This window comes from Centroberyx gerrardi, chromosome 18 (assembly GCF_048128805.1).
Source record: "Centroberyx gerrardi isolate f3 chromosome 18, fCenGer3.hap1.cur.20231027, whole genome shotgun sequence".
Lineage (NCBI taxonomy): Eukaryota > Metazoa > Chordata > Actinopteri > Beryciformes > Berycidae > Centroberyx > Centroberyx gerrardi.
The window spans coordinates 20,947,798-20,961,742 of record NC_136014.1 but is presented as its reverse complement, the minus strand read 5'-3'; positions in this window follow the sequence as shown (position 1 = coordinate 20,961,742).

Below are 13,945 nucleotides of genomic sequence, written 5' to 3'. Positions count from 1 at the left end.
CACTGATGTGATGACAAAGGACAAGTCAAAGCAATGTGGACAAAGTGATCGGTAACATTTAGCAGTGTTGGAGAAACTGCTTTGAACGTACTTACTTGGTGAAGTTGAACTACAGCAAAGCTATCCTAAAGAGAAATATATTTTTGTTAATTGTAGTTACTTAGAAAAAGGAGTTCAAACTACTTTATAAAAATGATCCTATGTGCATCTCCAATTTCATATAATACAAAATCTCATGACTGCAAAACATACCACTGATCAGATAAGCAGCAAGCTTACTACAGTGGGGCGGGCTTCATGCACTTTCTACTCATCGGTTTTCTAAGCCACGACAATCAAAATAAAAAAAATAAGAAAATCACTACATTTTCTGTGGTTATCTCTCAGTTTTAATGCAATGTCATTATTATACAGAAAAACAATGCTTTTGCCCCCCCAAGAAATTCTCTACAAAAAGAAGAAAGCCAAACATTTCACTTTTACTTTGAAGGGAGATAAAATACATTCAGTTTTCAGTTAAAATATATTGCAGTCTTCGGTGTCTTTTGAGTATAAAGCTCAGGGCTTAAATTACCTCCAGCCACATGATATTTGGCAGTGGCTACTAGGTAAATCTGTCAGTTCCACCAGCCAATTGGGCAGGTTGCCACCCGGTGTTACATCATTTTATTCTATTCTGAAAATGACTTTTGGTAGCTCAAAGGTTAGTTCCATGTCCTGATTAGGTAAAAATCCAAAAGCTGTTTTGTTTGATTCATGAATACACTGCATGTCTAACTAAAAACAATCTCTGATCATTGGAAAGGGTTTTTCTTGCTCTAAAACCCTGAGGTTTGGGGGGTCACTTTGATTTGTACAGACAGAAAAGGAAGAGTACACACACACACACACTCTCACAGGTACAGATACATATACACACAGAGATTAATACACACAGACAAGCTTTAGATTCATCCTCCTTGACATTTTTAGTGTGTACATGTTTGTCTAACTGCAGTGAATGCCATGCCAATGCTAAAAATTCCATCATTTGAGCATTAGACAGCAGGGTGTCAGGTATGAATTTAATACAAGGAAATGAAAAGGCCGCTTCACTTAGCAAATTACACCACTATTATTTATAACAGAAACATGAAACACAAATCACCACATGGAGGAACAGTGTGTCACCGTTTATCTTGATTTAAAGGTTGTACAGTATTATAGTTTTATTTTGTCAGACTTTACGTTCACAGTATGGAAGATTTCTGTCACTTGTGTGCTTTTTGTAAAAACAATTAAAATGTACCTTTATCAGGGTCTCCTTTTTATTAGATGTTTTTGGTGTCAGATAAAGTGTGTGTGTGTGTGTGTGTGTGTGTGTGTGGTGGGAGTGAAAGGATGGACAGACAGATAAGCAGCAAGGGAGGGATTGTTGTGGGAACACATGGCAGCTGTCTGTCCAGCTGTGAAACCCTGACCACTTCACATCTGTGTAGTAATGACCACTTAGTCACAATTCTTCCACAGAACGCACAAGTTACACACCATTTACGATAAGAATTCATTAGTCATTCTTCGGAGTTGTAGTTTTGCAATCATTTCTCGGAGGAAGGAATAATCCCATTGGTTGAGTGAAACCACAATGGGCGGAGCCAAAAAAAATCATAGTTTTTCAGACAGAAGTCCAGTAAAAAGGCAATGAGTAAGAGAGGAGGAGGTAAAATTATGAAGCCACTGCTACCACGTTCTAGGTTAGCTAGTTAGCTTAGCTGACCTTCCAAGTTCAAACTAGCCAAACTAGCCTATAGCTATTTAGGTAAGCTAGTTAGCCTAGCAGACTCCAAGTTCAAACTAGCCACACTAGCCTATAGGTAAGCTAGTTAGCTTACGGTGACCAGACGTTCCGGTTTGTCCGGGATTGTCCCGGTTTCAAGATGGTTGTCCCGAGTCCCGACAAATATCTGTAAAACACTAAAATGTCCCGGTTTTCAACATTGACTACCAAATTGTCCTGGTTTTCACCACAACTAAAATAATAATAATAGTATTATACTTGTTTTCAGCGCTTACATAGACGTTTATCATGTTCTGTCCCGCTTATTTTTACCTAACCCAATCAAAAAACATAAACAATGCACCACACGTCCATGGTGTTGAAAGGTGCAGTCACTAGGTGTGCTAAGCGCTGAAATAATTGTCCCCCATCCTGATGAAAACGCCTATGGTGCGTGCATAAGCGCATACATGTGCGCGTGCATGAACGTGCGGTACACTTTAGGGTCCCGGTTTGGGGGTTTGAAAATGTGGTGACCCCAAGTTAGCTAGCCTGCTGACCTTCCAACATCATGAATGCCATGGTGATGATTGAATGAAAAGAAGTCGTTGCTATTTATATTCTTTATTTATATTTTGACCAGAGTTCGTTCTTTGACTTTCCAGTTAGCTAGCTTGCGCTCTGAAAAACTGTGGTTCTTTGGCTCCGCCCACTGAGGTTTAACTCAACCAATGAGATTATTTCTGCCTCAAGAACAACTCTGCCTCCGAAAAATGTTTATATAACTGAAACTCCAATCTACGACTTGCATGAATGTAAACAACTCTCTGCAAAAGGCAGAAATCAGAGAACCAAGACTCAAAACTGATTTTGCAGACTCACAAAATCTGTTAGGATTTGTTATGTTCAAATAGTATTGTCAGCTCTCAACCAGAAAATGTGCCCTTATCCCCAGAAAATCCCCCTAGGTGCTGTCATCGTCATTTACACAGCATGCCAAGTGTCAACATCTTGGAGAGACGGGCTATACAGTGGCATGTAATACAAATTAGATTTAGGTCCAGACAGGCATGTTGAAATGGCTCACATACAAACTAAATGTTAGGTGTTCCTCAGAAATTTGTAGCCTACTTGGACTTCATCTTACACAAGATAGTAACATTTCAATTTTTAGCCAAGGTAAAGTGAATTCATTTTATTTATAAATTACAAGTTTCAGATGATGAGCAGATAATACATTGATTAACTAACTGGGTAACTTAAGTTATGGTGCACATTACTTGAATAATTGAATCTCTCCAGTCCATTGGCAGTGAGAAATGTTGTAACTAATGCACTCTGCCATCCCATGATGAAAGTGAGATGGGATTTCAAAATTATTATCATAGGAATGAGAACTGAGAGAAGGCCAAATGCTGCATATCACTGTGACGGATGAATGCTTTGTGCACTGCATTTTCAAAAAGTCAATTAGGAATGGAATTAGGAGCCTAATTTTCAGATTGATGCCCACACATTTTTCTAAACTACACTACTATTTCTTTTGAATAGAGCCTTAAAACCTACCCAGCACATAAGGGACAATGTCACACAATGAACACATGAACCCACCCAAACTAAGACAAGGCTAGATTAGAAATAGGTGGAATACATTGGATTCCAAACTCACAAGTAATCCCAACTCAAATATTTAGCTAAGCTAAAAAATGCTGCATTTCCCAGCAGCTTAAAGTATTTTGTACGGTCCCCACTGCACTTTACAGGGCCTTTTCCTTTGGAGAGTCAATGGGGCTGTAAGGCGATTAGTCTTTGGCTGAAAACTAATCATGTGAACCATAAGTTAAGTAATTGGATGTTTTTGTGATATTTTCATGACATTTAATGCATCTACCACCAATTTTGACATAAACAATATCACTTAAATATTAACACCGGCCCTTTGATTGCAAATAACAGCATAATAACACGTTTGTCTACTGAAATGGTTTCAAAGCGACAACATCAGCCACACTTAAGCTCCCTTGCAGCTCCTTTACATAACAGTATAATTATGTAGAAACAAAATTGGACAAAATTTGAAGCAACTGGATCTCAGAGCTAACAGGCCGACCATTCACCTGAACTCACCTGAATATTGGCTGGTGAAATTCTTGGACTGGGTCACACCTTGAGATACATAAACCATCAGTAAAAAACACTTCAACACTTCCTAGTCTCCCTCTTTTTTGACACTTATTTGTAGTTTCTATATCAACTCATTATTTACCATGTATCGTATTTTGTTGCTGTATAATTAGACTGTAATTACAGAAATGAGGGAGCTGTAATTTTAAGGATCGGCACAGAAATCAGATGCGATAAATCCTGTTGGTAGGGTTGAGAGAAGGGATGAGAACGCCTGCGCACTTTCTCTCTCTCGACCACGGATGAGAGGCCAGACTAGCTGAACTCGTCTCCCCCTTGAACAAGATGGGCTCGGCTCCACGAGAAACAGCCCGGCGTTCAAGGCTATCCCAATAAATCTCTCCGGTGGGGGGAGGGGAGGTTGCTACCCCTGTTTGCCTCGTGTAGTGATGACTAATTTGGAGCTGCTGGAGTCTGACTACTAAGGCGGAGGTTACAGAAGGAAAGGAGAGGCCAGACGGTTTGGTAAAGCAACTGCGAGAGAGGCGGAGATCAAATCAGGAACAGGCTCAGAATCACGGTTTGCAAAGTACATTTATCTGTGCAGAAGTTTTGAGCTGGTGGATAGTACTGACAGAAGAGAAATAAGTATAGAATAAGCATAGACTTTAGAATTGAAAACTTTCTAAACGTACAGACAAGTGCTGCAAGAAAGTGTGTAGTGCATTTGCAAAGGTGGGAATGAGAGAACAAGCATGACGCACAAGAAAGATATGCACAATTGTGAGCTTCCAATCAGGATTAGTGAAGATTTGAATAGATATTTGGATATTCTCCACAAAGATTCCCTGTTTCTTACTGGGTTAACTTTGGACCAGAATAAATAAGTCATAAATGTTTTCTGTTTTGCAATTTTGAAGTACTCTTCTACTACTCTACTACTCTACTACTCTTACTCAATTCCCACTTTTTACTCAACTGCATCTAACCAGCAGATACCAGATAGTTACTTATAAGAAAAATATTTCACAAACAAACATGATGTTTTTATAAAAATGCTGCATTTTTTTTTTCCTTGAGCAAGCCATCTTTAAGAAGAAGCAGTAAACATAAATAAACCAGGAACAAATTCAGCTTAATCCATCAAAGTTATCAAAGTATATGGAAACAAAAAGGCTCCTTGCACTGAGATACAAGAACATTATATTGAACATATAATTTTTCATGCCAAATATTTTTACTCAAGTAGAATCTGAATACTCCAATTTTCACTCAAGTTCTGTTCCACCAGAGATTTCCACTTTAATTTAGGTAAAGAATTTATGCACTTTCACTTTTAATATAGAATAGGAGCCTCATTATAAATAGCAGAACCAAAGCCTACAGTATATTGGGGCAGTTACCTCAGTCACAGGTGCAATACAAGGGAGCAACTCCATCTGCAGGCCCTGAGGCTGCCTTCAAAGTGTGAGTGTATGTGTCTGTGTATGAGTGTGTATGTGTTTGTGTGTTTGTGTCCATGTTTCCATGTAAAGACAGCTATTTATGCCACTGGGGCTGCTCCAAGTAAGCCCATGTCCAAACTCCCTGCCCCCTCATCCCCCATGTTGGGAGATAATCAACATATTTTCAGTATCTCCCGCTCATTATGGCCGGTACATGCTGATTTCAGGCTGGATTTATGGAGCTGTGTGGCCACACTCCCCCTGCTTGGCCAGGCCTTTGCCGGGAGTGAGCAGGAATAGAGAGAGAGAGAGAGAGAGAGAGGATGAGAGGAACGAGAAGGACGACTGGAGAGAAGGATGAGGAGGAAGAGGGGAGGGCGGCGGAGAAGAAGGAGAGAGAGGAGAAGGAAAGTGGAGATCAAGGAGGAAGAAAGACAGGAGGATAGAGAAGAACAAGGTAAAAAAAAAAGGAGATAAAGAAGAAAGAGAGGGAGGAGAGCAGAGGAGGAGAAGTGAGGAAGAGGATGGTGTTGAACAATAGCTGAGAACAATGGAGAGAGGTGAGGAGGAGAGAAGCAGATTGGAGTGTTGCAAACGTTTCTCAGAGGCAGAAATAATCTCATTGGTTGAGTTAAACCTCAGTGGGCGGAGCCAAAGAGCCACAGTTTTTCAGTGTAAGTTAACTAACTGGAAAACCTGAATAGCAAAGAAGGAACTCTGGTCAAAATGTTAAGAAAAATATAAATAGCCATTAATGATCTTGAAAGGTCAGCAGCTAGCTAACTAGCTTACCTAGATAGCGGCTAGTGTGGCTAGTTTGAACTCGGAAGGTCAGCTAGGCTAACTAGCTAACCTAGCTAACTTAGTATGTACATTGTATTCATTCAGTTAGTAGCAGAGCGCTAGGCTTCATACCTTACCTTTTTCACTGGGTTTCAGGCTAATGTTACTTTGCCAGAAAAACTGTGGTTCTTTGGCTCCACCCACCGAGGTTTAACTCAACCAATGAGATTATTTCTGCCTATGAGAAATGTTTGTACATGTAAAACTCCTATCTGTTGGAGAGGAAAGCTGTTAGCAGTAAGTTATTGGGGTCGTTACAGTTCTGTTTCACATAAACACAACCTCCTTTCAAACGTGCTGAACTGCTTCCTTCCTCTGCTGATATTACAGTGTTCAGGGCAACAACACTTGGCTGGATTTCCCCAAAGCATCTTATCACCAAGTTAATCTTTGTTGCGATGATTTTCCAGGGAACTGAAAATGAAATGAATGAATGACTTGGCATGGCAGGGGAAGACATCCAGGTTCTTTGTTTATGGAACATCTTCACATCCAAATTTTGAACCTATGACCAAATCCAAGCCTAAGTTGTGATTTATGAAAAAGTTATCTTAATGTCAGAATAAGTGTTTTACATTGATAAATAAGGAGCAAACATGTAATGACATGTAAGGTGTGAAGGTTGATAGGTAATTTTCATTATTCTTTTCAATCTTTTGCCAAAAAGCATATAATGCAACCTAGGATAAAGTCAAGGAACATTTTCATAAATGAAGGCAAATGAGACTACATAGTTGTGTATGTACATTCACTCATAGGACTACTTAATAAAAAGCTATGGTACGGTGATGTGAAAACCAAGTGTAAAGCTATGGTCGCATTTAGGTCTTTGGATGGATGGATGGATGGATGGATGGACGGATAGATAGATAGATAGATAGATAGATTGCAATTGTCACAGCGAAACAAAATAACATACATCACCTGGTATATCAACATATGACACAGGAATCAATTAACTAATACTGACTAAATCAAACATTCAAATGAACAAATAGCTAAATTAGTAATTTGATTTAATAAAAACAAACTATCTTCGGCTCTTATTTTATTTCTTTTCCAGGCACTTCATAATAATTCTAGGGTCGTAGGAATATTGTCAGCACAGTTTATCATTGGACCAGCTTATTCTACTGTTCAGCATTGGCAAATGTCTAGACCAGATAGTGTAAACTCAGAGGGCGACAGCAGACAGGGACCCAGAGGGCCGCAGTCAGACTGACCTAACAGGGACTGGGGGGGGGGGGGGGGGGGGGGGGGGGGGGGGGCAGTGTACGATAAGACTCTCCCCTGGGATCGGAAAGCACCGACCGAAGGGAAAGATCTTAGTTTCTCAAAACATCCAACAGAGAAAGAACCTTCCCAGACATCCCAGTTTGTGCAGCAGTGGATTAACAAAACAAACTCTTTACTTAAAGGTACATTTAGCATTTTTAAACATCAATATATCATGTACAAATTAATTGTGATACGCTGGTATAAAAAAATGAGACCACTGTCAAGACGATAACGTAATAACTTGTCAAAATGTAAAAAAAATAAGAATTCTAAATGGGTCGAAAATAATAATAATAATAGTAATAATAATGTTATAGCATCACATTGTTACATTGACCAGTAATTATTACTTCATAAGGTGTGTAACATATTTTTATGATGTAATAATATTACTAAAATGTAATAACTTGGAAGAATTAGAATGTAATAACAGGAGTTATTATAAAAGTCAATATTGTTACATCATCATTTGAAAATATTTTACACCCTATGTTTTATTATTTATTTTCCAATAAGTTCTACTTTTATGACCTATTTGGAACAAAACTCATCAATTATACATTATTTTACTACCTCTAAATGTGGGGTAGTGCAGTAAAACTTTAAAGTAAACGTATATAGTAGTAGTCCGTGGTAAACGGATGTAGATAGATAAATTACAATACGCAATGCAAACCTAGAAGGACATTCATTTTTATGATTGTGGTGATACAATAGGTACACTAGGCAGCTGAGCACTGCTACCATGAAGTATCCATAACTGCAGTAACAGATTTTATACAACAGTTACTGATGCATGTGTAGCTTCCTTCAAAGTAGTAGAAACTAGCAGCACACTCGGAGCACATGGACCAGCTCGCTTGGCTGAAAGCAATGACTTGAGTGACTTTCACAAAAAAACACACAAAAACATTTCCAATCACACATTCTTTATTTTTCAAAAACAGAGCAACAACAATGGTCTTTTATCACTAGAGCCCATCCAGTTACAAACACTGAATCTTGGGAGGACAATTAAAATATCAACATTTGGAAAACTCTGCCCACTGGGTGGCGCTAACAAACAGTGGTCATGTTGGACGCGCTGCTGTACCAGCGGGACCCTGTAGCCCTTCTTCACATCAGGGTTGGGGTCAAAACACTTTCAGCCAATAATGGAATTTTTCATTGTGATCATTTTTAATATTATCATCTCAAAATTTAAATACATCAAACTTACACATCCAATACTGCCAAACAATTGGGAACTTCAGTGTCAAGCGACTGAATTGCAGTTTACATTTTTAACTGAATTAAAAGTGTATGGACCATAACCCTGTTTCACACTCCCTCCTTGAATAGGATCGTTTCCCCACCATATCATGTGACAGGATTTTTCTTTGCTATCTAAAGAGGAAAAAACTGTGCGTTCTCTCTTATGACAGCAGTTCAAATGATTAGATCTCTATGACAAAATCAATGTTGACATGGGGGAGTTAAGAGGAACCCCCAATTTGGCTAATGTATCAACTTTTCCATCAGAAGCTGGATTTCAGTGACATATTCAGTGGTAAAACATACATTTGCATCTTCAGATGTGTGTTTCCATGATCTCTTGTATTCTTGGGAGCGGGGTTTGGTTTGGGATCAAGTTGGAAAATGTTAAAAATATGGATCTTAGTGATTCATTCTTGAACTATTAACAATTTGGGGCTTTAGCAAAACTCACCAAGGATCATACTCCTTGGGTTTGGTCCAGGTCTAGACTGATTTTTCAGACTGAGCTGAAATTCTCAGGCTAGAGTCGAGCTCCAGAGGGGAATATCCTGAAAAAACTCTCTCTCTAAAATGAGATCAGGACACAGAGGAAATCATGGAAACATCTGAGGTTCAACCACAGATTTTTATCAAGACCAACAGTTGAAGAAAACAACAGTATCACAATACAGAGATTGTATGAAGGCACAGCCAAAGCAGAGGAGTCGTCCCGACTTCAGTGCTTATGGGTTTTGTTTCGGGTTTTTTTGGAATGCATATTAGGAAGAATTCTTATGAATGGGAGAACGATCACACAGGATAATAAATATCGATCATCTGAATATTTATTATCGCTGGAAATTACTAAGTGCCATGCTTTTCTTTCACGGGCAAATCAAGTGTGTTCTCAGTCAGCTGTATTTTTGTGCGGTCCAAATTGATCCAGTACAGAAAAGGCCACTAATCAATAGAATATAGATATACTGTATCGTAATTTTAGAGACGACCTCAAGCAAGTCATTTGCCTCATTACAATCAACACAATTCTAAACTTATGAACGTAATGTCTCTAAGTTGTTTTACAAGAACTGATGGCTTCAGTGAGATTATTTAAATAAGAGGACTACTGACCTCATTGTGCTTTGTTGTCATCATTATCACAGTGCTCAACCCAATCTGGGCTGATAAAGGACATCTTTAACATCAATAATAATAATAATAAGACTCTCCCCTGGGATCGGAAAGCACCGACCGAAGGGAAAGATCTTAGTTTCTCAAAACATCCAACAGAGAAAGAACCTTCCCAGACATCCCAGTTTGTGCAGCAGTGGATTAACAAAACAAACTCTTTACTTAAAGGTACATTTAGCATTTTTAAACATCAATATATCATGTACAAATTAATTGTGATACGCTGGTATAAAAAAATGAGACCACTGTCAAGACGATAACGTAATAACTTGTCAAAATGTAAAAAAAATAAGAATTCTAAATGGGTCGAAAATAATAATAATAATAGTAATAATAATGTTATAGCATCACATTGTTACATTGACCAGTAATTATTACTTCATAAGGTGTGTAACATATTTTTATGATGTAATAATATTACTAAAATGTAATAACTTGGAAGAATTAGAATGTAATAACAGGAGTTATTATAAAAGTCAATATTGTTACATCATCATTTGAAAATATTTTACACCCTATGTTTTATTATTTATTTTCCAATAAGTTCTACTTTTATGACCTATTTGGAACAAAACTCATCAATTATACATTATTTTACTACCTCTAAATGTGGGGTAGTGCAGTAAAACTTTAAAGTAAACGTATATAGTAGTAGTCCGTGGTAAACGGATGTAGATAGATAAATTACAATACGCAATGCAAACCTAGAAGGACATTCATTTTTATGATTGTGGTGATACAATAGGTACACTAGGCAGCTGAGCACTGCTACCATGAAGTATCCATAACCGCAGTAACAGATTTTATACAACAGTTACTGATGCATGTGTAGCTTCCTTCAAAGTAGTAGAAACTAGCAGCACACTCGGAGCACATGGACCAGCTCGCTTGGCTGAAAGCAATGACTTGAGTGACTTTCACAAAAAAACACAAAAACATTTCTAATCACACATTCTTTATTTTTCAAAAACAGAGCAACAACAATGGTCTTTTATCACTAGAGCCCATCCAGTTACAAACACTGAATCTTGGGAGGACAATTAAAATATCAACATTTGGAAAACTCTGCCCACTGGGTGGCGCTAACAAACAGTGGTCATGTTGGACGCGCTGCCGTACCAGCGGGACCCTGTAGCCCTTCTTCACATCAGGGTTGGGGTCAAAACACTTTCAGCCAATAATGGAATTTTTCATTGTGATCATTTTTAATATTATCATCTCAAAATTTAAATACATCAAACTTACACATCCAATACTGCCAAACAATTGGGAACTTCAGTGTCAAGCGACTGAATTGCAGTTTACATTTTTAACTGAATTAAAAGTGTATGGACCATAACCCTGTTTCACACTCCCTCCTTGAATAGGATCGTTTCCCCACCATATCATGTGACAGGATTTTTCTTTGCTATCTAAAGAGGAAAAAACGGTGCGTTCTCTCTTATGACAGCAGTTCAAATGATTAGATCTCTATGACAAAATCAATGTTGACATGGGGGAGTTAAGAGGAACCCCCAATTTGGCTAATGTATCAACTTTTCCATCAGAAGCTGGATTTCAGTGACATATTCAGTGGTAAAACATACATTTGCATCTTCAGATGTGTGTTTCCATGATCTCTTGTATTCTTGGGAGCGGGGTTTGGTTTGGGATCAAGTTGGAAAATGTTAAAAATATGGATCTTAGTGATTCATTCTTGAACTATTAACAATTTGGGGCTTTAGCAAGACTCACCAAGGATCATACTCCTTGGGTTTGGTCCAGGTCTAGACTGATTTTTCAGACTGAGCTGAAATTCTCAGGCTAGAGTCGAGCTCCAGAGGGGAATATCCTGAAAAAACTCTCTCTCTAAAATGAGATCAGGACAGAGGAAATCATGGAAACATCTGAGGTTCAACCACAGATTTTTATCAAGACCAACAGTTGAAGAAAACAACAGTATCACAATACAGAGATTGTATGAAGGCACAGCCAAAGCAGAGGAGTCGTCCCGACTTCAGTGCTTATGGGTTTTGTTTCGGGTTTTTTTGGAATGCATATTAGGAAGAATTCTTATGAATGGGAGAACGATCACACAGGATAATAAATATCGATCATCTGAATATTTATTATCGCTGGAAATTACTAAGTGCCATGCTTTTCTTTCACGGGCAAATCAAGTGTGTTCTCAGTCAGCTGTATTTTTGTGCGGTCCAAATTGATCCAGTACAGAAAAGGCCACTAATCAATAGAATATAGATATACTGTATCGTAATTTTAGAGACGACCTCAAGCAAGTCATTTGCCTCATTACAATCAACACAATTCTAAACTTATGAACGTAATGTCTCTAAGTTGTTTTACAAGAACTGATGGCTTCAGTGAGATTATTTAAATAAGAGGACTACTGACCTCATTGTGCTTTGTTGTCATCATTATCACAGTGCTCAACCCAATCTGGGCTGATAAAGGACATCTTTAACATCAATAATAATAATAATAATATCTCAGCACTTGTGGATGAGTGGCGTTCATCACCCCGATTTTAAAGAGGTTGTATCTGTGTATCATTAGGGTATAGCATTACAGGCACACACTTCAAGTAATTTCAGGTATGAAGAACAAGGATTCAACACTATGCAATCATATAAATAATAAAAATTTGTCTCAACTTACATACTTGTCACAGGATGTAATTAAAAAGTATCTAAAAACCTCTCTAGGAACCATTAAAATGCTTTGATTGATTGTGAATGTGACGGCTAGAACATGGGATGTAGCACTAGCAATAAGCTAAAACCAACCAACATTTTTATAATGCTGGAACACGGCGAAGGCTGTTACTGTCCCTCTGAAAAATGCTAACGCTAATTTCTAGTGCTGCAGATGTGTCCACGAGTTAGCAGACGTCTACCTTACCATTTCTGCCTGTCATTCACGGAAAAAAAAACATTTCATGGTTCTTGCATATAGAATTGTACATTTCAACTCATGAAATGTACACAGGCTTTACGTGAAATTACGAAAATATACAAATATGATTTCCATATGTTTTCTATTGGTAAAAAAACTATCAAAATATATTAAATGAATTCACATTCTATATGCTTTGGATAAATAGAAGTACTTCTGAGCTTTAGGGTGATGGTACAAACAAACATCTTTTGCTTTTGTAATGGACTGGCGCTTACATGGTTTAAAGGGGCTTAACATCTAGTAGTCTTGAGAGTCCATAATCCTTTTCAATTAAAAGGAGACATGCTAAGTGGAGTGCTCCTTTTCTGCTGTTCAAGTCTGTCTCACCTTAATTGGCGAGGCTGTACTTGAAATATAAGGACAATCACAACTCTAGCAACTTAAGAATTCATTCATAAACAGGAATAATATCTGGTGGAAAAGGCAGGGCACCCAATTAAAAAATGAAAAAATGAATATATGTTAGGCTAAAAAAAAAAAAAGCGTCATTTCACCACCTGCAGAACCTAAATGAGAAATTTCTATATGCACCCTTGAAAAGGATGTCATTTTTAACACATCTGCATCTAATCTGAGACAAGGATACTGACAGAACTGGTTATTAATATATCTTGTATAGAAAAGGAACAAAAAAGTGGGTTGTACACGCATTAAAAATTACTTTTTTACGAGTGTACTTCATGTGGGCTAGAAGAAACTCTTTGGGAACAGGTGTAAGGCCAGACTAGTTTCACAGGCTCAGTACCGTTCAACAACACTAGTCATGATCAAACCATAGTAAGTCACATAAACAGGCATGGCATTGAGGTCCATTATCAAGCCCTAGCACAAGAGCACAGACAAAACACAGACCAAAAACACTTGTACACACACACACACACACACACACACACACACACACACACACACACAGGCACATCCCCCTTCTTACACGATGACAAGAGATGACATGGATCCAACATTGAAAGGTGGACAGGATGGTCAAGAATTCACTGAGATTCCAAAAAATGACAAATGATGTTGATGAAGCAACTGTTGAGCACATAGTTATGCAAACCTTCTGCACAGCAGGATCCAAATTCTTTAAATTAAAAAAAAAAAAAGTACATACTCAAAT